The following is a 21,158-nucleotide window of genomic DNA, read 5'->3' on the forward strand; positions in this document are numbered from 1 at the left end:
TGAAATAGATGAAACAGATGAAGGAAAATTGGTTTTACCTGATATTCTGAATGTCTCTTACTTGACTTTAATGCTACTTAATTGATGCTTAACCCAAACTAGCCTATAAATTTCATTTCAGGGGTTTTCAAATGTACCATCTTAAAATGTTAACAGCCTTATGGATTTTCTATTTTTAGAAAATTTTTATTGTATACATTTTTATTGTATATATTTGAAATTAATGACTGCCTAGCAAAATCCTAGGTCACAAACTTAGGTCTCTTAAATTACTGCTCTATCCCCAATATCCTCAGTTAAACCAAAATTTACTCAGAACCTATTGTATGCTAGGTACTATGCTCAAGGTTGAGAATACAGTGGAGACAAGACATGATCTAATGGGAACTAGGGATATTTTGGATAGTATTTGAATATTATTGAATATTGAGTATTATTGAATATTATGTATCTCTACACATTATACATGTTGAGGCTACTATATTATTAATGAGATAGTAATTTTCCTAAAAATAAGGTCTGTTATTTAATGCATGCCTCAATGTGTCAGATTCTGTGACATTATGTTTCTTATCTTGCTTAGTTCTCATAATAACCATGTGAGAGAGATATTGACTGCTGTCCCCATTTGATATATGAAAAAATTCAGACTTGACTCACACAACCCGCTCATGATCAAACATCTAACGATTAGAATGGATGCATATCTAATTCTAACGTCTTAATTGTTTCCACTACACGGTGCTTCTGAGATCGCTTTTGTAATGCTGCATATATTTCCAAACTTTCCATGGGTATTGATAAATAAAAATTATATAAACTAGATACATAGTCAAAATCAATGACTCCAACGTTTCAACTTAAAAAGCATAACAAGCAATAAAGATTGTATTTTGAGATGTTCTGGTCTCTTAGCCAATTTTCAAAACTGCAAGTCATTATAAAGTTGCGCTGGAGAAGTGACATGCAGAGAAGCTCATTTTGTCCTTATAGTAAATAGCATCATTATAAAATGTAAAGAAGACGGACTTTGAAGTTACATAAAATTGCTCTGAAATCTCACCTTTCTTCTTCTTTCACTGTGTAGTGTTGGCTGTGTGCTTCTCAAAACCTTAGCATGAACCTTAGAGTGAATGGTTTATCATGTATAGAAATGTAGTCTATTCCCCTTATCCAAGAGGATTGCAGTGGGAATTGAGTGAGATCCGGCACGTAATCTGCCCAATGCAATGGCAGGTGTAGTGAGCATTGAATAAATGTTCATTCCCTGAATGAGGTTGTTGTACAAAATAAGGGAACACGAAAATGGTTTGCACCAGAAGGAATGCTGCCAGGGGTGGAGGGAGAAATATCTTTCGAGTAACAATCTCGCTCCTTACAAGAACAACAGGGATAATAGCAAGGAGGCCTGGCAGAGCTAAATTCCATATTGGGTGAGCCATTTGCATCCTTCCAACTAGAAAAGGAATGGAAAGGCCTGTTCTCCTTTTTAAAAGTAACAGAAGAGGAGATAGTGTAGTTTTAAATGTGACTGAAGACCTTTTTTAGCACTCTTTATTTTTTTAAGATTTATTTATTTATTTATGAGAGAGAGAGAGAAGGAACAGAGGGAGAGGGACAAGCAGACTCCACACTGAGTGCAGAGCCCATGACCCTGAGATCATGACCTGAGCTGAAACCAAGAGTCAGACACTTAACTGACTGCACCACCCAGGCGCCCCTCTCAGCACCCTTGAAATCACGATCTGCATATACGTCTCATCTCCACCTCATCCCCAAATACAAGGTTGGCCTGATTGGAATGTGGAAACAGTGCAGGCCATGCCCAGGATTACACATTGCACAAGATCTTCTCTCTCAGGGAAACAAAGGTGAATCCACATTAGTAGAACGGAGAGTGTCTACCCCACTCACTGTTCACAGGCAAATCAGGAACCTCTGCTTTCAGAATCCCAATATATCTGTGCTTTAAGCACTCAAGTGGTTACAGAGCTCTCCCCGTAGGTACAGAATGGGCACTCAGACTTAAAAAGAAGGTCAAGAGGCATATGAAAGGTAAACTGAGGTTCCCCTGGGTGTCCACAAGCATCTCTTACTTTAGGGTTCTCATTCTCATGGGAAACTGGGAACATTTTAAGAGTGATAAGAGTGACCATTTACCAAGGACCTTCTATGAGCCAGATGCATTATCCCTGATCTGCGCATCAATGCTACAGAGTGGACATTACTTTATAGGAGGAAATTGAATCTTAAAGAAGTAAACTGCTCAAGTCACAAAACTAATAGGTGGGAGGGCCAAATTTGGAATCTCAGTCTGCATGAAGTCCATGCCAGGTCAACCTAGCCCCCTCATCAGGCTAGAAGGAAAGATACTTGGTAGATTCCACACAGAGACCTCCAAAGCGCAATATATTCCAACTGAATGCCTGCCTTTTAACTTCATCACCCGTGAGAGTAGTAAATGCAGACAATGGAAATGGGTTGAGCAACAACAGGGAGCTGAAGCCGAAGCCTGACTCATACCACTCAATGCTAAGTATCAGGCACTTTGACTCACCATCTACTCCACCAATAACAAGAATTCCTTATGAATAGTAACAAAGGACTCACACCTATGATGGAACTCAAAAGCCAATCTAGAGGCTGGAAAACTCATTTTCAGGTAAAAAATGAATTTGCTTTAGAATAGCCTATTAATAAAAACATGCATTGTCTCAGAAGTCCCTATGTAAACACAGCCAACATAATTAAAGAAGTTTGGAGAACAAAGGCAACATCTTTAAATATTTAAATGATTAAAATGAAAATTAAAAATAGATTTCCTTTCAATGAAAGGTTTTAAATTGAATCCATAAACCATGTTTGATTTCTAAAGCTAGCAGGAATGCATGTTAAGTATTAAAGATGTTTAACATGAAATGTGTATTCAATAAAAAATAGATGATTCATTTTTATATGTGGTTTCCAATTTATTTTGTTGAACCCAACCTCCCGTTGGAAACGCAAACAAGCATCCTTAAGTTTGCAAGATCAATGAGTTATAGTAAGTTCTATCAGTTTTAGAAAAGAAAGTAACCTGTTTCAATATATTATTTGTCTGGTACAGTAAGTTTTAAGAATCAGCCAATAAGTAATTCTTAGCAGTTACTCTGAATTTGAGTCCATGCCAGATGTTGTAAATACTGCAGAAGAAGATGGATGAGATGTTCCATTTCCAGCAGAAGCCTGAGCCTTAGATGACTAGAGAAGACATACATTAAGATGTGAGCCCTGGGCTATAGACACGTGGTTTTAGGAACTCAGAAAATTGCCTGGCACAAAGGTGTTCAATAAATGTTCACTGAATTGTTTCATTGACCAAAGATCGAGATCAAGGCTTGTCTTGGATTCCAGTCCTTTGTTTTCCTCTACCCTAGGTGCACTTCCACCTGCACCAGGTTGAGAAGATTTCTAAGATAAATACTTAGATCTCCTTGAAAGATTAACAACTTGACCATTACAAGTCAGAAACCAGAGGAGTTTCTGAAAGCTTACATGATGTAAATACCAAGACATTTGTATGTAGAGAGGATTATACCGTATAAATAGTAATGTGTAAAAGCCCGAATTCACTTACCTCAAGCCAGAACTGCCACGTGCTGATTTTTACTCTGCATGAAGGCCAGTCTTCAGCACAGATGCTGTTCACACCCAAAAGAGTGTGCAAGCTGTTGGCACTGACGGATTCCTGACCAAGGAGCCGTTAGCTGGAGTCAATCACCAGGCAGCACTGTTGCCCACTTCCCAGGTAGAGCACTGGTGAAACTTCACCCCAAGGAGGGGGTCTCCATCTGCAGGAACACAGGTCCCCATGCAGAATGAGATCATTAATCAAGCTGGCAGATGGTTCAACAGAAGCACCACAAAAAGCTGGCTCCAGGGCCCTAAATATAACAAAATTAATTAAAATACACTTTTAATGAGTTCTGAAACAATAAGTTTAAGACAATTCACTTAATTTTTAACCCACCTATATGGAAGAACAGATGGTAATTTAAAAGGGCAATTCAATTCACTTTTAAAAAACTTTCATGAAATCTAAAAATCAAAGACACTTACAATAACTTGTTTTTTTCTTTACTCTGTATCCCTGTTCTGAATAAGTAGAAGGAAAATCTTGCAAAGTAAAAACAGTTGTATAATGGGAGCCAGTCAACAGACTTCCCACTGGGCATCAATTCATTATGTTACATTAAACAAGTCTCCTCCTTTTCTGGGCCTCCGTTTATATCTGTGAAATGGGAGAACTGAGTTCCATTACTCTCACACCCACACAATTTAAGATTGTATTTATATATTTAAAATGAACTTCATGCCCTATGATCCCACAATCTCACTACTAGGTACTTACCCAAAGAACACAAAAATGGTACTTCAAAGAGATACACACACCCCGATGTTCATAGCAACATTATCCACAATAGCCAGATTATGGAAACAGCCCAAGTGTGCATTGACTGATAATGGATAAAGAAGACGTGGTATATATATACAATGGAATATTATTCAGCCATCAGAAAGAATGAAATCTTGCCATTTGCAATGATGTGGATGGAGCCAGAGAATATAATGTTAAATGAAATAAGTTAATCAGAAAAAGACAAATAGCGTATGATTTCACTCATATGTAGAATTTAAGAAACAAAACAAACAAGCATAGGGAAAAAGAAAAGGGAGAGGAGAGGCAAACCAAGAAACAGACTCTTAACTACAGAGAACAAACTGATGGCTACCAGAGGAAAGGTGGGTGGGGGGGAAGGGATAAATGAGTGAGGGGTATTAAGGAGGGCACTTGTGATGAGCATGGAGTGTTGTATGTAAGTGCTGAATCACTAAATTGTACACCTGAAACTTACTGTTACACTGTATGTTAACTAACTGGAATTTAAATTAAAACTTAAATAAATAAATAAAATGAACTTTATTATAATAGCTAACGGTTACTGAATGCATCCCATGTTCCAGAAGCTTTTTAAGTGTTTAAATGTATTCTATCGGGGCGCCTGGGTGGCACAGCGGTTGAGCGTCTGCCTTCGGCTCAGGGCGTGATCCCGGCATTATAGGATCGAGCCCCACGTCAGGCTCCTCCGCTATGAGCCTGCTTCTTCCTCTCCCACTCCCCCTGCTTGTGTTCCCTCTCTCGCTGGCTGTCTCTATCTCTGTCAAATAAATAAATAAAATCTTTAAAAAAATAAATGTATTCTATCAATTAATCCATATAACAGCCCTTATCATCATCATTACACAATGAGTAAACTGAGGCAAAGAGAAAACACATGACTTATCTATGTTTTCCCGGCTGCTAGGTGACTGGGCTGGGCTTTGATCCCAAGCTGATGAACTGGAGAGTCTGTGTTCTTAGCCAACACCCTCTCCAACCTCCCCACTTATTTCTGGTAACTCTAAAAACCAAAGTAAGCTGAGCATGTGGGCAGATGTTACCGGGCCCTTTGCACTGACCTGTCTATGGGCAACGCGGCCTGTGTGAGAGCCACGCCGTACCGCACATGGCAGCTTGAGCCGCCCTGGGAGGCTCTTTATTCACCTTGTTCCTCCTCAGCTCATAGCCGCACTGCAGAACACGGCAAGTCGCTCACCTCCTTCACCTGACAGTAGTCCAGATGTCACTAAGAAAGTGTTTTTGTTTTTGTTTTTTTTAATGAAACATTTTAAAGTTTAACTTCTATTTCTTTTGGGAGGTTACTGGCTTCTTAGGGCCATTACTAACTTATAAATCCTAACCAAACTAGCCGTAATTGAAGAAAAATCATATTATTTGAATGTTTGTGGGAGACTCCATGAACTATTTCAAGACATTGGAATGCAAATTCAAACATAATCACTTTACTCCTGAGTAGCTCGAACTTTCAGGGAAATATTATAAATGTGAGAAAATTAACATTTTTTGATGAGTCAAAGCAAATATGTTTTCCTCATCTTTGTTGCCAAAAGGCAGTTTCTGTGTTTTAAACAAATTAACCAAGGAAGTTCTGAATATCAACTGTGCTTGACAATAAGGAAAGACACAAAAATGCCATACCCTCCCTTGGGCTGACAGGGCAGGTGACCTCGTGTGATAGTTTGTAGGTTAAGGCAGAAGCACGTTCTGGTATTTTGGTATACTTTGGTGTATTAATATTAGGATATATTATGTTATATTAGGACCTGATTAGGAATCCCAGACTGATGACTAGACCATCCCTGTAGAGACTTTCATAAACACGCAGATATCGCAGATTTGATTGACAATAACTTGCTAACACTAGGAACATGCTTGCAAAGTAACTCACTGACCTTCTTGGCTTTTTCCGAATACCTTATGTCATATCCGCCTTAGCCCTCACTCAACTATCAAAGCCATAATGCCAAAAATGGCTTTATAGAAGCCCAAGCAGAAAACTTTGGCTAGCACTAAAGAGAAACCTCCAAAACAGCATTAAAGACAATAATTAAGTCTCTATTCCTAAAATGCCATCATCCTCTGGCCACCAGTGAGTTTTATTCTGATGCTCTGGGATGTGAGATTTTGGAACAGTACACACATAATATACGTTCATTAGAAATGTCATGTGAAATAGTAGAACATGATCACGTGCACTGAGAACATGAAGAAGAATTATTCAAGCATCAGGGTCTCCCTATGCTTAGCTATCAATACCCACACCATTGTGTAAGTGTGTGTGATTCTACAATAAGATGTGCGGGCATAAAATCTCTTTTAGGAGACATACAAATGTCCAATAGACCCATGAAAAAATGCTCAACATCACTTGGCATCAGGGAAATACAAATCAAAACCACAATGAGATACCACCAGTTAGAATGGCTAAAATCAGCAAGTCATAAAAAGACATATTTTAGCAAGGATATGGAGAAAGGGGAACCCTCCTACACTGTTGGTGGGAATGCAAGCTGGGGCAGCCACTCTGGAAAACAGTATGGAGGTTCCTCAAAAAGTTGAAAATAGAGCTACCCTATGACCCAGCACTTGCACTACTAAGGATTTACCCCAAAGATACAAATGTAGTGACCTGAAGGGGAACCTGCACCCCAGTGTTTATAGCAGCAGTGTGCACAATAGCCAAACTATCGAAAGAGCCCAGAGGTCCATCAACAGGTGCATGGATAAAGATATGGTATATATACACAATGGAATACTACTCAGCCATCAAAAAAATGAAATCTTGTCATCTGCAATGACATGGATGGAATTAGAGGGTATTATGCTAAGTGAAATAAGTCAATCAGAGAAAGACAATTATCATGATCTCACTGACATGCGGAATTTAAGAAACAAAACAGAAGATCATAGGGGAAGAGATGAAAAATAAAACAAGACAAAACCAGAGAGAGAGGCAAACCATAAGAGACTCTTAATCATGGGAAACAAACTGAGGGTTCCTGAAGGGGAAGCAGGTACTGGGATGTGGTAACTTGGTGATGGACATTAAGGAGGGCACATGATATAATGAGCACGGGATGTTATATAAGACTGATGAACACAGACCTCAACCTCTGAAACCAATAATACATTATATGTTAACTAATTGAATTTAAATTATAAATAAATAAATAAATAAATAAATAAATAAATAAATAAATAAATAAAATTTCTTTCAGGGATTTGAGAACCAGTGGGATAGTAATGAGGAGAAAGAGAGTCTAACTTTGGCTCAGTCCTTGATGGGGCATCATGAGAAGCCATGGGAATTTGTCTTTTTCATTTTTGAGAGGAGTTAGCAGAATTTCTCTCTTTCTCTCTCAAATAAATAAGTAAATCTTAAAAAAAAAAAAAAAGGGACTACAAGCTTCTCAGGGGCAAGACTGTATCTAACTTATTTCTCTAACCCAGTTCTTAGCTTAGTGCCTGGCACTAAACAGCTCCCAAGTAATGTTTATTGTATCAATGGAGTAAATGTTGTTTGTATATTTGCCTTCAAATCACTGAATACTTGAGAAGCCACCCATCTTGAATCATCACATGGTTGTAATGAAGTCCTTAAAGGGGACTTTTCTCTGCCTCCCCACTGTCTGTCCTCTGCCCACTGGAAGGGTGCCAATCAGAAGAGCAGCAAGCAATGCTCTTGCCACTGAGGAAGGCAGAGGGGAAGAGTAGAAAGAAAAATAGCTTAGAGACCAAAACTGCTCTGAGGCTACTCAGGAGATGAGCTCCAACTATTTTGCTGGATGGATACTTGGTCTGGGAACAAACAAGCCCTTCCTTGAGTATCTCTCTACTTCAGGAACAAGAGGAAGGGACACCTGGCCCTAAACAATTGCTCCTAGGCCTTTCCATGATGATGAAAATAGCCCTGACGGAGAACAAAACATTCCTTCCAAAGATGAAAAGCAAAGCTTAATATATAATGTGAGAACCAATTCAACTGCTTTTTAATTCATAGTAATAGCAAGGTTTGCTGGAAGAATTGCTATCTATAAACCAAACTATAATATCACAAGACTATGCCAGGCAATTTACCAATCTCATCTTGTGAAATCACACCATATTCCTCAAGGTAAGTGTCATGACTTCATTTTAACAGGTGAGGAAATGAGGCTCAGGGAAATTCAGCCCCCCACCAAAGTGATATTGCAAGTCCAGTCTTGCTCACCTCCAAAACCCATGTTCTTTCCACTGAGCCATGCTCCAAGATGCTCTGCAGAGACTTCTCCAGATGCACTGAGACAGGGAAGGAAAAGAGAATACAGAGACCCACAAGCAGTGGTGGGAGAGGACTCAGATACAGGAGTTGGGATTTGAATCAAAATTACAATGAGTTCACGGTTTTACTAGAGAAGGACTCTGCATGCAGGCTCTCCCCATTCCTAGCACTTCCTTTACAAGCCTGTGCCAGTGAACCATCTCAAGCCAGGGCACAGGGAAAATGTCCTGCTCCATCACAAAGTGCCCAGATTAACAGGAATGCTTAGCAAAAGCAGGGAAACTACTCCTGAGTGTCTTCTCTGGCCTCGTGACCCCTGCGGGCTGAATTTTCTTGGCATTCCTGGTCCTGGAAACATCTTCAAGGAGCCCAGGCCACCGAGTGAAACAATCCTAACAGACACATACTGCCCAGTTAGAACCATGTTGCACAGAGTAGCACTCCTGTATGGATGACTGGTCTACCAGGTGGACATGAACATAGGCTACTGGAGAAACCAAGGGATAAATAGGAGATGTTTGAGCAGCTCCTAAACTATGTTGGGGTCCTGTGCCCACCCCTCGACATTAGCTGGGAGCAGGAGGAGCCTCAGACCACACTTCCACACCGTGGGCTTTGGAGTCAGACATCAAGTCATATCAAGGTTTTCCACTTATTATGGTCTGAGGAAAGTCACCTAAACTTTTTCTGTCTTAGCCACTCAATTGTAAAAGGTTTATTTACAGACTGGAGGTACACAAAATATTTCAGGTGTTTTATATTATTCTCTAGCCCAGGAATATCCCCATGGAAGACAAACGCTCAGTTACTCTTATATGATAAATTCCAATAATACATCAGCTGAGATAATGATGTATGTACCAGTGTCTCAATACCGGACCTGCCAAATGACATTAAAATTAGTTACATATAAGCCTGCCCCACCCACTAAATTGGAAATTCTTTAGAGTGCTAAGCTGTGCATATCTGTGACCTAGGATCTTGCAGTGATTCTGGAATAATGCAGATGTTCAGAAAATGTTGGGTATGCGAATGCACTAATGAATGAAAGACCCAGTGTGGCTGTCCCACCAGAGCACAGAGGTGAGCATGTCCACCTTTGCCCTTCTGAGGGATACGGTGGGCCAGTACCGACTGGTTCACTAAACAAATATTCCTTCAGTGAAGCCCTTGTTTGTTCTCTCCTCTTTCGCTCTGTATTTACTTATTCATAGCCTATAAAAAGTTGTTAGCTGGAAATGTTCAACTTTCCTCATTACATTCCTCAAAGGGGGGGTGGTTTCCCCTCATGGAGCATTTTTTTTTTAGTGAGTGAAAATCTTTGGCCTCAAAAAACATTTGCGAGAACTTATGACTGAGTTCAGAATCACCCAATAGCAGCAGAAAGTTCTCGTAGCCCTTGAGTGCCTCAGAAAACAATGTAAGCTCATAGAACCTCTCTGGAAAACATGGGATCTCAATGCTAAAGCCAGAAAGTTCCAGAGAGATGAGCTGGACCAGCCTCTTCCTCCCAGAAAGAATGAGGAAGAGCAATATTCTCTAGGGCCATCCTCGTAGAGTGTAAGCGTGGTCAGGCTCTGTCCTCCTCAGAAACCTCTAATGACCTCCACCCCCCCATAGCTAAAGCCCAATCTTCTTAACATGGCATCTAGCATTCTTTTAAGTGAAGCAATAACCCAATTTTTGTTTATCTCCTACCACTTCCCTCTACAGGCATTTTCCAGCATTTTCTTGCTTCACACCATTGTGTGTTCTGCTGCTGCCCCAGCTGACAGCCCCCCTCACCCTGCCAGGTCCAGGACAAACATCACCTCCCGTTTCCCTTCATTTTTAATCTCCATGCAGCTTGCAAGTTGAGAAGCCATGACTCAAACCACGCTATTTAATTTCAAATCTTGTATTCTTTGTACTATTCCATAAGATTTCTGAGCAGTGACTTTGGTGTAAAAAGTGGATCTTAGTAAATTCATTTTCTTCTAAAGATGTATTTTTTTAAGTCTTGATCAGATTAGCAAATGCCATACTTAGGATTGAATTCTTGTGTGCAGAGGCAAGCATTTACCACTAGGTAGCTTAAAAGGTGTAATTAGAGAACAAAGGTAGAGGGATTGGCTGTCCTCCTTGACTGGTCGGGAATCAGAAAACGCCAGGGAAAAGGACTTGCCCTCAGATGGCTGCTCTTCAACTCAAGTTGGACTGTCTGCTTTCATGTGGGAAGCTCCCAGCCGAAGAGGCTCTGGGAGGGGGGGCTTGATGGCTCAGACGGTTTCTCCACTAGGCATGTGACCAACAACATCACCGCTTCCCCTGGGACCTAGGAAATGTTGCTCTGCGAGCCCAGCAGAACATACAAAGAGTAGCCAAATGTGGCCCCCGCTCCACAGGTGCTCCTACCACACATTTTCCCACCACTTCTCCCAGGAATCCCTGTGAGCAGCGAATCACAGCGTGTGCAGGTTTATTTGGGAAGTTTGGCCGTTCCTTCAGTGGAGTCTCAGCATTTTGCAATATGTCAAATGGTGTTAAGGAAGAAAGGGAAGAGGGGACAAGGGAGAAGAAAGCTAGCACTTACATACCAAGAGAGGCCATTTCAGATACTTCAACATTATAAATCATACACGGTGCCTAACAGCCATATGGATGCTTATTATTCTTTCGAGAAACTTGCACATAGTTGTATTTACATCCAGCTTGAAATTAAGTTTTTATTACTCTAATTCTTGGTCTGAACATATGCCATGGATCATAAAATATTTACTCTGTGCACATATAGTACTCTCACGGAAGCGAGTAAACATTCAGATTAGAATCCAGTTAATCTAAGCAACCCTCACCAGAGAGTTTTATTTGCCCACCCTCATTTATTACCAGGGCTTAGCATCTCTAAGCGAAGGTGCTACTCCAAGTACATAATCTAATCTAGCAGACATTTTGATGTCTAATTGGTGATTTTGTAAGGAAGTTGACAGTCAAAATGTCTAGCGTTGAACTCAGCTCACATGACTCAATATAAAATCGTCATTTTGTAGGATGTCCCCTAATTGATGTACAGTCTACAAAATACCATCAAATGTCCAAGAAAATGTTCTCTCTGGGGAGTTTCAAGCTTTGGCAGAAAAGTATATCTCGGTCTGAGTTCCTGAATTTGTTAAGATACATTTTCTTTATAGTGCCTTCTTAGCGACCAATAACTTCTATTAGATTTTCATTGAAAAAAAGCAGTAATAACAACAACAATAATAGAATCATTGTTGTTATTATTGTTTTTATTATTATTATTAACAGCTGTACTGACCCTTACTATTCACAGCTGCAAAAAATTATGGTGAGTGGAGGGGCGCCTGGGTTGCTCGGTCAGTTAAGCGTCTTGATTTCAGCTCAGGTCGTGATCTCAGGATCGTGAGATTGAGCCCCACATTGGGCTCCATGTTGGGCTCCACATTGAATCTGGAGCTTGCTTAAGATTCTCTCCCTCTCCCTCAGCCCCTCCCCTCCTACTCATGTGCTCTCTACAAAAAAACATAAATAAACAAACAAATAAATAAATTAGGTGAGTAGGACTTAATTTTCCTTTCTTGATGGGGGCAGGACTTCGTAACTTGTGTCCAGTGAATACAGCAGAGATCGGTGGTCACCAAGGGCTTCAGGGGGCAGGGATGAACAGCGAGAGCAAAGAGCATTTTTGGGGTGGTTAATATTCCATGAGATGCTGTAGTGGTAGATAGATGTCATTATACACTTTTCAAAATCCATAGGAAGTGCAGCACCAAGTATGAACCCCAATGTAAACAATGGACTTTGGATGATCATTTGTCAGTGTATGTTCAGTGACGGCAACGAATGTGTCACTCTGGTGGGGGATGTTGACAACGGGGAGGCTGTCATAGGGGCTAGATGTGGAAACTCACTGTACTTTCAGGTCAATATCTCTGCCTGAATGCTATAAGCAATTCAACTGCAACATGCCCCAAACTGAAGATATCATCTGAAACACCACTGCTCACCAGTCTTGCCCCTTCTGCGTTTCTGATTTTCATTAATGGTCTAACAATCTATCTGAAGTCCAATATTAATTTTCTGCTCCTCATCCTTTGTGCCTCAAATCTATTAGTCACAACATTCTGTTGAATTCAATCATGTATATTTCTTTCAAATCCACCTCCCTCTTTCCATTTCCCTGGCACTATACTGAAAAGATGCTTTAGCCCTTTTATCTTCCATTCTCCCCTCCACCTTGCCTCCAGAGCGGCCTTCCAAAAAAGTCTCATGCTCCTCCCTGCATCATAGCCTCCAGGCACATTCCACTACTCCCAGAATAGGCCCCAGGGTAAGATCCATGCTTTTTCCAGCCTGTAGAGCTTAATACCGATTCCCGATTCCCGCAAACACCAGACCCTTCTAACCTCATGCCTCTGTACCTGCTGGTCTCTCAGTCCTGATTGAGTGCCTTCCCCCACCCCCCTGCTGACACAGTCCTCTCTATCCTTCAAGTCAAAGCTTAGATCTCCCTTCCTCTTGGAATCTTTCCCTATTAATCCCCCATATCCTGCAAAGTGAGATGATGTCTTCCTTAGCTGCACAAAGCATTTTGCTAGCACTTGCAAGAACACTGTATTGATATCATTACGTCCAGTTCTGTGCCTCTCCCATAAGGTCACGATCTCCTTAATAGCAAGACTCCGTCATGCCTCTTTGCATAGCCCAACACCTGCCACTTATTTAGGGCTAATGCCTCAAGATTTCCACCAAACTCCTCCATCACTGATAAGCTGAATGCCTTCAGACAAATCAGCATCTTTTTATGTCTGTGTGGTGTGAGTTCATGGGCAGCATAAAATACCCATACCGATGTTCATCTCTTTGTTGCAATTTACCCATGTCAGCGCTGGTATATATTATTCTTCCTTCACTTGTTCTGACTCATTTCATTCATTCATCCATTCATGTGTTTACATTTGTGATAGACAAAGGATGGTGGCCCTTGAATAAGGAATGTATTTTTTTTTCAAAAACTATAGGTAGAGCAAATTTGACTCTATCTTCAGGTTCCTTCTTGGATGCAGTTCCTAGATGAATGCTCACAAACTCCTTATGTATGAACGCAATGAGATTATCAAAGGTTTGGACTGAAGCTGGCCCTTGGTCAGTTTTGATAACTGTGTCTTAAAGCCCTTTTCCATAAAGAATAAATCAGTGTTTATGGCAGATAACCGTCCTAGCTGAGAAGACTTTGTATAATGCAAGTATTGCATAATCATGTTATTTGTATTCCTTGACAGCAGAATTTACAATGCCTCGTTTAATGAGAAATTGAATGGAAGATGTGTTTGAAAAATTAATCCATTTTAATAATATATGGCACTGATATTGGCCATCTCTGGCAAAGCTTATACCTATAAACTAAGAGAGTATGAATACCAATTACAATAAAAAATAATGAGATATGTATTATTTCCCCAAGAAAATTACTTTTAAAAATATGCATTTTGACATCCTCAAGATTAATTACACAATTATGCAGTTCCAAAGTGTAATCAGTAAAATTCTAAGCAGCAGTGAGAGAGTGAGCATTCACATTTACAAAAAATCCAAAAACCTCACTTCTGATGAAACTTGCATTACAAAGTCATTGAAGTTTAGAGAATATAGCTTTTTGATAAAAATATTTATCAGTCTCTATCCAGCAAAGTCTTGGGACTGGGAGTAATTTAACAGTAGCAATGAAATAATGATTAGAACATTGCAAAATATACTGAGTCAAAACAAAGGCTGAATACTGAAAAAACAGAAGAAACCAGGTTGTTTACCAAAGGGAGTCTGCACAAATAGATTTAAGAAGAAAACTCATTCCCAGAAATGTTTTACTTTGCTTAATGAAAGTGCCACTTTCAAAAGGCAGGCATTAAGGTGAACAAATCAGGATAGAAATCATAGGTGAGAAATCAGCATTGAGGTTCAATAGTTTCCAACTCAGGCCCTTGTACTTCTGAAAATTCAAGCCAAAACATTATAGGACATACAGCCCAAGTAGATTCAGGGTGTCTTGGGGTTCCCCTGACATCCACATGACCCCTAGATTGTTCCAATGAGTGAATGATCATCTCTTTTCCAGAGATGAATCTCCACACATCACACTGGAGCCAAATCCAAAGCCAGGCAGCTCTGATTATCAGAAAGTCCTTCATTATATTAAGCAGAAACAAAATTCCCCTGCTCTTCTTAATCACAGGTCCTAGTTTGAGCTCTTGGTATCACTGACAACCGCCATCTTGTCCAAGAGTGCTCTGCTGTTATTTGAAGACAGCCAGCCACCATGCTCCCTTTCCCCATTTCCAGGCTTCTGTTCTCCAGCTTAAATAATTCCAATTGCTTATTTCAATGAATATTTTTCACATGTTCCCCACAGTGCTAAAATTCCTAGAGAACTAAGTCCTTTCCTATCCGTCCAGCTATCACTGTTCAAACTAAACTGGTTTGTGGCATATAGTAACTTCCAGAAATGTTGTTCAAATGAATTGCTGTATATCCTCTCAGTAACTGGGTCCTTCTCCTTTGATCTCACTTTTCATAAAATAAGGTCATTGACATTCTGCCTATGCCTCATCTTCAGACTTGGATAAAGGGTCACTAAGGCATAAAGGGTCTAAACATAGGCTTTCCACAGGTAGGATAAAAGCAGCATAGGATCTGGGGAAGGGAGTAGTGAATCTCACTCCTGAGACACTAAAAGCAAACATTGATCTTTCCAAAGGAGCCACGGCAGAGAGAGGAACCAACAGAACTTGGTAAGCCCTTGGTAAGAACTTACACTTCTCTGTGTTTATAATTCTTTACTCATGTTTTCCCATAAGAGTAAACCCTTGGAACAAAATTCCTAAAACTTTATAGGTTTGGGCAGCAAGAAAAAGCCAAAGAAGGGGCTCAATTTCAGAGAGGTGAAAATCCTTTCTTCCTAAATAGAAGAGGGTGAGCAGCCAATGCATATGAGGGAAAGGGGCTGCCCCGGGCCTAAGATGAATGAAGAAAAGAAGAGCATAGAGCCTGACCCAGCCATGGAAGGTACTCTGGTGCTTAACAAAAGAAACACTGGGGGGCTGTTCCTGACAAGGAATCATATACGGCATAGAAGCTACATATTACATCACAATATCAGTAACATCTTTCATGGGCATGGAAGTGGGATCCTAGGGCTTGTTTCAGATCCATCATCATGGCCTTCCAGAGGGTCCATGGAGGCTGGTGACCAAAAAAATCCAGGACTAATTGTTGGCCTTGCTCATAGCTGACCCATCTCAGGAATGAGGCTTCTCTGTCTCCGTCAACCTTCCCTCTATGTCAGTTGATAATAAAGAGGCTTTTCTGTGCCAGGAACCAAAGCTTGGAGACCTAAAAGATGAAAGTCCCTTGCATAACACTCCTCCTGGTGTAAGGCTTGAAACTCCAAAGGGCATTGATCTGTTTCCCTAATCATCACATATAAATGGTAAGTACCTCAAAACCGGGCACCACACCTTACTCTCTTCTTGAGCCATTTCTAGAGCATAGGATGCCAATCAACACTCAGCCTCTAACACGTTTCCTTAAGACCTTATAGTTTAATAATAAGACGGCAGAACTGAAACATACAACACAGTAAAAACATGAGGCATAATTACGACTGCATATTGAATTATTTATAAAGTTAAATACATTCTGTACTATTGATACCTGCTCATAAGGAACCCAGAACGCCAATTTACATGTATACGGTATTATGTCTTTATTTATTAAAAAGATCATGAAACATCAAAATCCATTCTGTGCATATGACCCAGCTAAGAAATAAGGAGTAAGAAAAATCATAGCTATGCCTCCATAAATTTATCACACTAATATCACAAAAGTTATGCATTCCTAACTACTATAAAGCAGATGGTTTCATTTCAAACACTCTGTGAGTTTTATGTTTCTGAATAGGTCTATTACAAATGCCTTGTCTTAAAATGCTGGTAAACCAGTGACTGCAAGATAGCATGTGCTATATCTAGATCACACATCAACCAGCTCCTGCAATGAATACATGCAAATAAACTATTTTGTATATTTCAAGATAGGCAGCATCCATTTCATTTTAAAGTCTTTATTCATGCTATGGTCATATGCAAGAACTGGTGGTTAGCAGACAGTGAAAGGATGCTAGATAAATGCTAAATTCATTCTAGATCAGGGTTGTGAACATCTGGAAAAAGCTATACTTGGCCTGAAAATGAGTCACAGAATGTAAAATATCCAAAATATTGACTTACTCACCATCTGTTATTTTGTGGAAAGGAACAAGGAAGGGATTTTATTGCTGATACTAGCATAATAATTTTAAGACTTTATGGAAAGACAAAAAAATGAGCTTTCAAATAGAAACTACATGATTGGAGTCTTTCCTAGGAAGATATTTTCAACACAGCTCTCTTAATACCCCAACCCACCCCATATATATTTATTGAAGATCCAGAATACAAAACATTCCAAATAAGGATGGCCTAGAGAATATGATCTTTGGAAGTCTTTAAAGTGGTAAACACATGGTTAGGACCCTGCTGAGAGTTGGTTTAATCTCATGTTGAAGAGCTGTTTTCTGGTTTGAAGAGTATATTCCTTTAATGGCTAATCATCTATCTTGTGTGCTTTTCTGGAAGTAACTGGAAGAAACTCAGAAGACTGAGAAAATGATTAAACAGGTTTAGTCACAGGTCAATGATATGAAGTCAAACATGGACACCAGAGGTGAGCTCTGATCTGGAGGATCAAGATGACGTGAGCCAAGTTTTCCAGTGCTTCTCACAGTCCAGGCATCATGGTGGGAAGAAATCAGGATAGGGGCTAGGGATTGAGCCACCTGAATTTTTATCTTGATTCTGATACCAAGAAGCTCTTTGATGCTGGCAAGTCCATTTATTTTCTGGGTCTCAGTCTTCCAAAATAGTGGAACATATTCTTGCTTGAATCATTTACTTTTTGTGAAGCTCAAGCAACAATGTGAATGAAAGTATTGAGCCCCTGTGATATATCATTGTATGACATACAATGATGATATGGTCCTGATTCTAAATAGGGCATCAATTTTCCATATTTATAAATCAATTGCAGACACCTATAGACAAAGGCAGATAAATAGATGAGAATCTCTTTCTCCAATATCGCTGCAGGGAAATTGTTGAGGCATGTGAAGTTTCAGACTTCAGATTCTGGAATTGTTATTTGGGTTCCTATTATTCAACTTACAAGGGATTTATTTTCTTTCAGTTTCTTGGAGTCATATTTAGGCCATGTAAGTCAGATCTGCTTCTCTTGGGATGAAACTCTGGTATAAATCTCTCTATTTGCATAATGGTTTGTGGGATGTTTTTCCTAAAATACCTTCACATGCACTGATTTACCACAGGATAGAGTATGCAGTATGCAAAGAGAGGATTACTATTCATATTCCACACTTAAGGAAAAATCAAATTCAATTCATTTAAGTCAATTAAAATTAAATATCTTAGTACCTTCTGGGATGGAAAGGAACACAATAATGCCTATGGCCACAGTCTAGTTGGAAAGACAAGTAGCTAAATGTGCTATGCAGTACTAGCTTACTAAGTCTCTATTGTGTGAATCGGAAAGGTAACATGCCCAACTGAAGGTTACACAGGGTCCACGATGAGTCCAGACGAGGACCTGTCTCTCTCAAATGCCAAGCTAGTGCTCTCTGTACTACTCCACACAGAGTTAATGTTCAGTCTATCTTTAACGGATGGCTTTGGAGCTTTTCTCTTTTTTCTTCTTTTTTTTTTCTTTTTACATTGAAGAGATCTGTCACAGTTCATAAAATTGGATAACCCAAGAACTAAGGATTCATCAATAGTACTAGAAATGTGCAAAATTCAAACATCTTATTTTTCTGTTCACATCAGTAACAACCATTGACTGCCAACCACAAACAAGGCTTTGTCTAAGACCTTAAAGGATGAGTAGGATTTTCCATAGTAAAATAAATTTTGGGGAGCAGCACATTGAAGAAGTGCAGAGTGCATCTGGGGGCCAGATTTGTACTGCTATTAAATGAGGAAGTGAATGCTTTGCCTGTTGCTCATTCCTAAATATGTGCACATGCCTCCATATGATGATATATGGGCTTCATGAAATATGTATAAGCTGCTGTCAAATTTCCGAACAGCTATTATATAACTGTTTCAAAGATATTGATCAGGCATTCTAGCAGCATTCTTACAAAGCCTTTATTTGTTTCATGAGAATTATGTGTAATTATTTTGATGGACGTACCCTAGAATCAATTCTGTTTACATTATCTTACTATAGTGTTCATTTTTCATTCATTCAAAACATTGTCTTCATTTTTTCCATGTAAATTCAGAGAGTTTGGTTTGAATCATTTTCCTTTTCCTATGGGAAATTTCAGTCTTGAGGACAAGAAACTCCTTGCATAGTACCAAACCCCATCATTCTGGAAATCACCCTCCAATCTGACTATAGGTTGACAGTAGACAGACTTCCACTGGTCTTGACCTGTAACTTCCTGGTCTCAGGAGGTGTCCTAAGCTGGATCAGGGTCATTTGGGGAAAATAGACTTCAGTATATATACAAATAAATATATATATATATTATAAAGCAAAGTGTTTTAAAACAACTAAATATAGCTAGTAATAAGCTACTTTTCCAGTAATGTCTCTCTCCATTCTTTATAAAAAATGTGTTTTTCTTCTTTTTGAATTTGGTTGGATTGCATGATTATTTTTGGCTATGCAGATGCAACCTTTCCATTTTTGGCATATTTCCTCTTCTATATGTAGAAAAGCAATGAGATTTAAAATCATAACTGGGACTAAATCTCTTACTAATAATGTGACCTTGAGAAAGGGCTTGTTTCAGATCCATTTATTATCATCAGTCATCATGGCCTTCCAGAAGGGTCGATGGAGGCTGGTGGATGAAAAAACCCAGGACAAAACGTTGGCTTTCATTTCCTCATTCATAAACATACACTGAGAGATTATAAAAATATTTTATACTTATATACATAGATGTATATATACATATACACATACATATACATGTATACATATACAGATACATCATACATATCTATAAATAACAGTATTTACCACACACATTTATTGTTAAATGAGATAGAATGGTGTGTTGTTTAGTAAGTGTTAAATCTTCCTCCTTCTCAACTCTGTAACTTATACTGATTGATTAATCTGATTGATGAATTGGACCTATTATATAATATATTTGCAGGTAATCTTTTGTTGTTATTGTTGCCATTTAGTATCAAATCAACATATACGACACCATGATGGAAATCGCTGTCCTTGGTTCTGAATGCCCAACATTATCATCAAAGACATGGATCATAGAATTGTACCCAGAAAAAGAACAAAAGGTTAAGATGACTAAATATTTATATGTGAAGGTTTTCTTATAGACCCAACCAACAACTCTGTACTTTAATTCAAAAGTCAACATAATTTGATTCCACATCAAAAGAAGTGTAACATTATTCAGACGGCTCTGATGCTGAAGAACTTACTACTCACCACAGCAGCTCATTGCATCATTAAACATTGTTAATTATTAGAAAATAGTTGTTTTCACTGAGCCCTATAATCTTACCCAGAAGTCTTTGTTATGTCTTTTGGAGGCATATTAGCAATTCATGTCTCATTGGGTCATCTGGATATATTTTTGGTAAAGTTCCTTATTAGGGTTAATGATAAAAATATGAGCAAGGCAAATACAAAAAAAATGAGACATAAAGTTATTACCATGAAGAACAAAAAATGGCTAAATAATTTTATCATGTATGTGTGAGAGAGAAAGAAAAAAGAGAGAGAGAATAGGGAACTTAATAGGAACTTGTAATGAATCAAAACCAATTTTAAATGTCAACTCTTCAGTCCAGCAGCTATCATTCTCTCCTCTGATTTCATTTAGAATTTTTAAGGTTTTCTTACTATATGCTTATTACCTGTCATTCTAATAAACTACTTTTATTTTTCCTTCCTTCAGTAGACTGTGATGGTCTCCAGGACAGAGGCAGTATCTTATTTTTCCTTTGTATGTGTTTCAATACATAAACATGTGTGGCATATAGTAGGCACTAAATATTGGTTGAATGGATGAATTCGATATCAAGAGAAGGAACTGTCAGTATAGGAAAGGAAAGTTTCTTCATCATTATATATATTCCACATGCTGGAAATGCTGGAGAGAGATTCACATCTAAAGAGGGAGCCAGGATGTATGAGCTCTCTGGTTTTTTTAATTCTGATACTTTCAAGACTAGGACACTAATATAATTATCCCATGTTTCTATCCAAATTCCTCAATAAATTTCTTGAATCTAAGCCATGCCACTAATAGAAACTGCTACAACTAAAATAAATATTATAAAAATTTCACTTTATGAAGAA

The 21,158-nt window shown here is 39.0% G+C and overlaps 1 long non-coding RNA gene across 1 annotated transcript in view; it reads right to left on the bottom strand.

Annotated features, from left to right (window-relative positions):
• Nucleotides 1–21,158, bottom strand: part of LOC117802051 — a 136,834-nt gene that overhangs the window by 37,271 nt on the left and 78,405 nt on the right. Inside the window, exon 3 of the long non-coding RNA XR_004625081.1 lies at nt 3,617–3,830. This is a non-coding gene — a long non-coding RNA (uncharacterized LOC117802051). The remainder of the gene's footprint in view (nt 1–3,616; nt 3,831–21,158) is intronic.

Source organism: Ailuropoda melanoleuca, chromosome 4 (genome assembly GCF_002007445.2).
Source record: "Ailuropoda melanoleuca isolate Jingjing chromosome 4, ASM200744v2, whole genome shotgun sequence".
In the NCBI taxonomy this organism is placed as follows: Eukaryota; Metazoa; Chordata; class Mammalia; order Carnivora; family Ursidae; genus Ailuropoda; species Ailuropoda melanoleuca.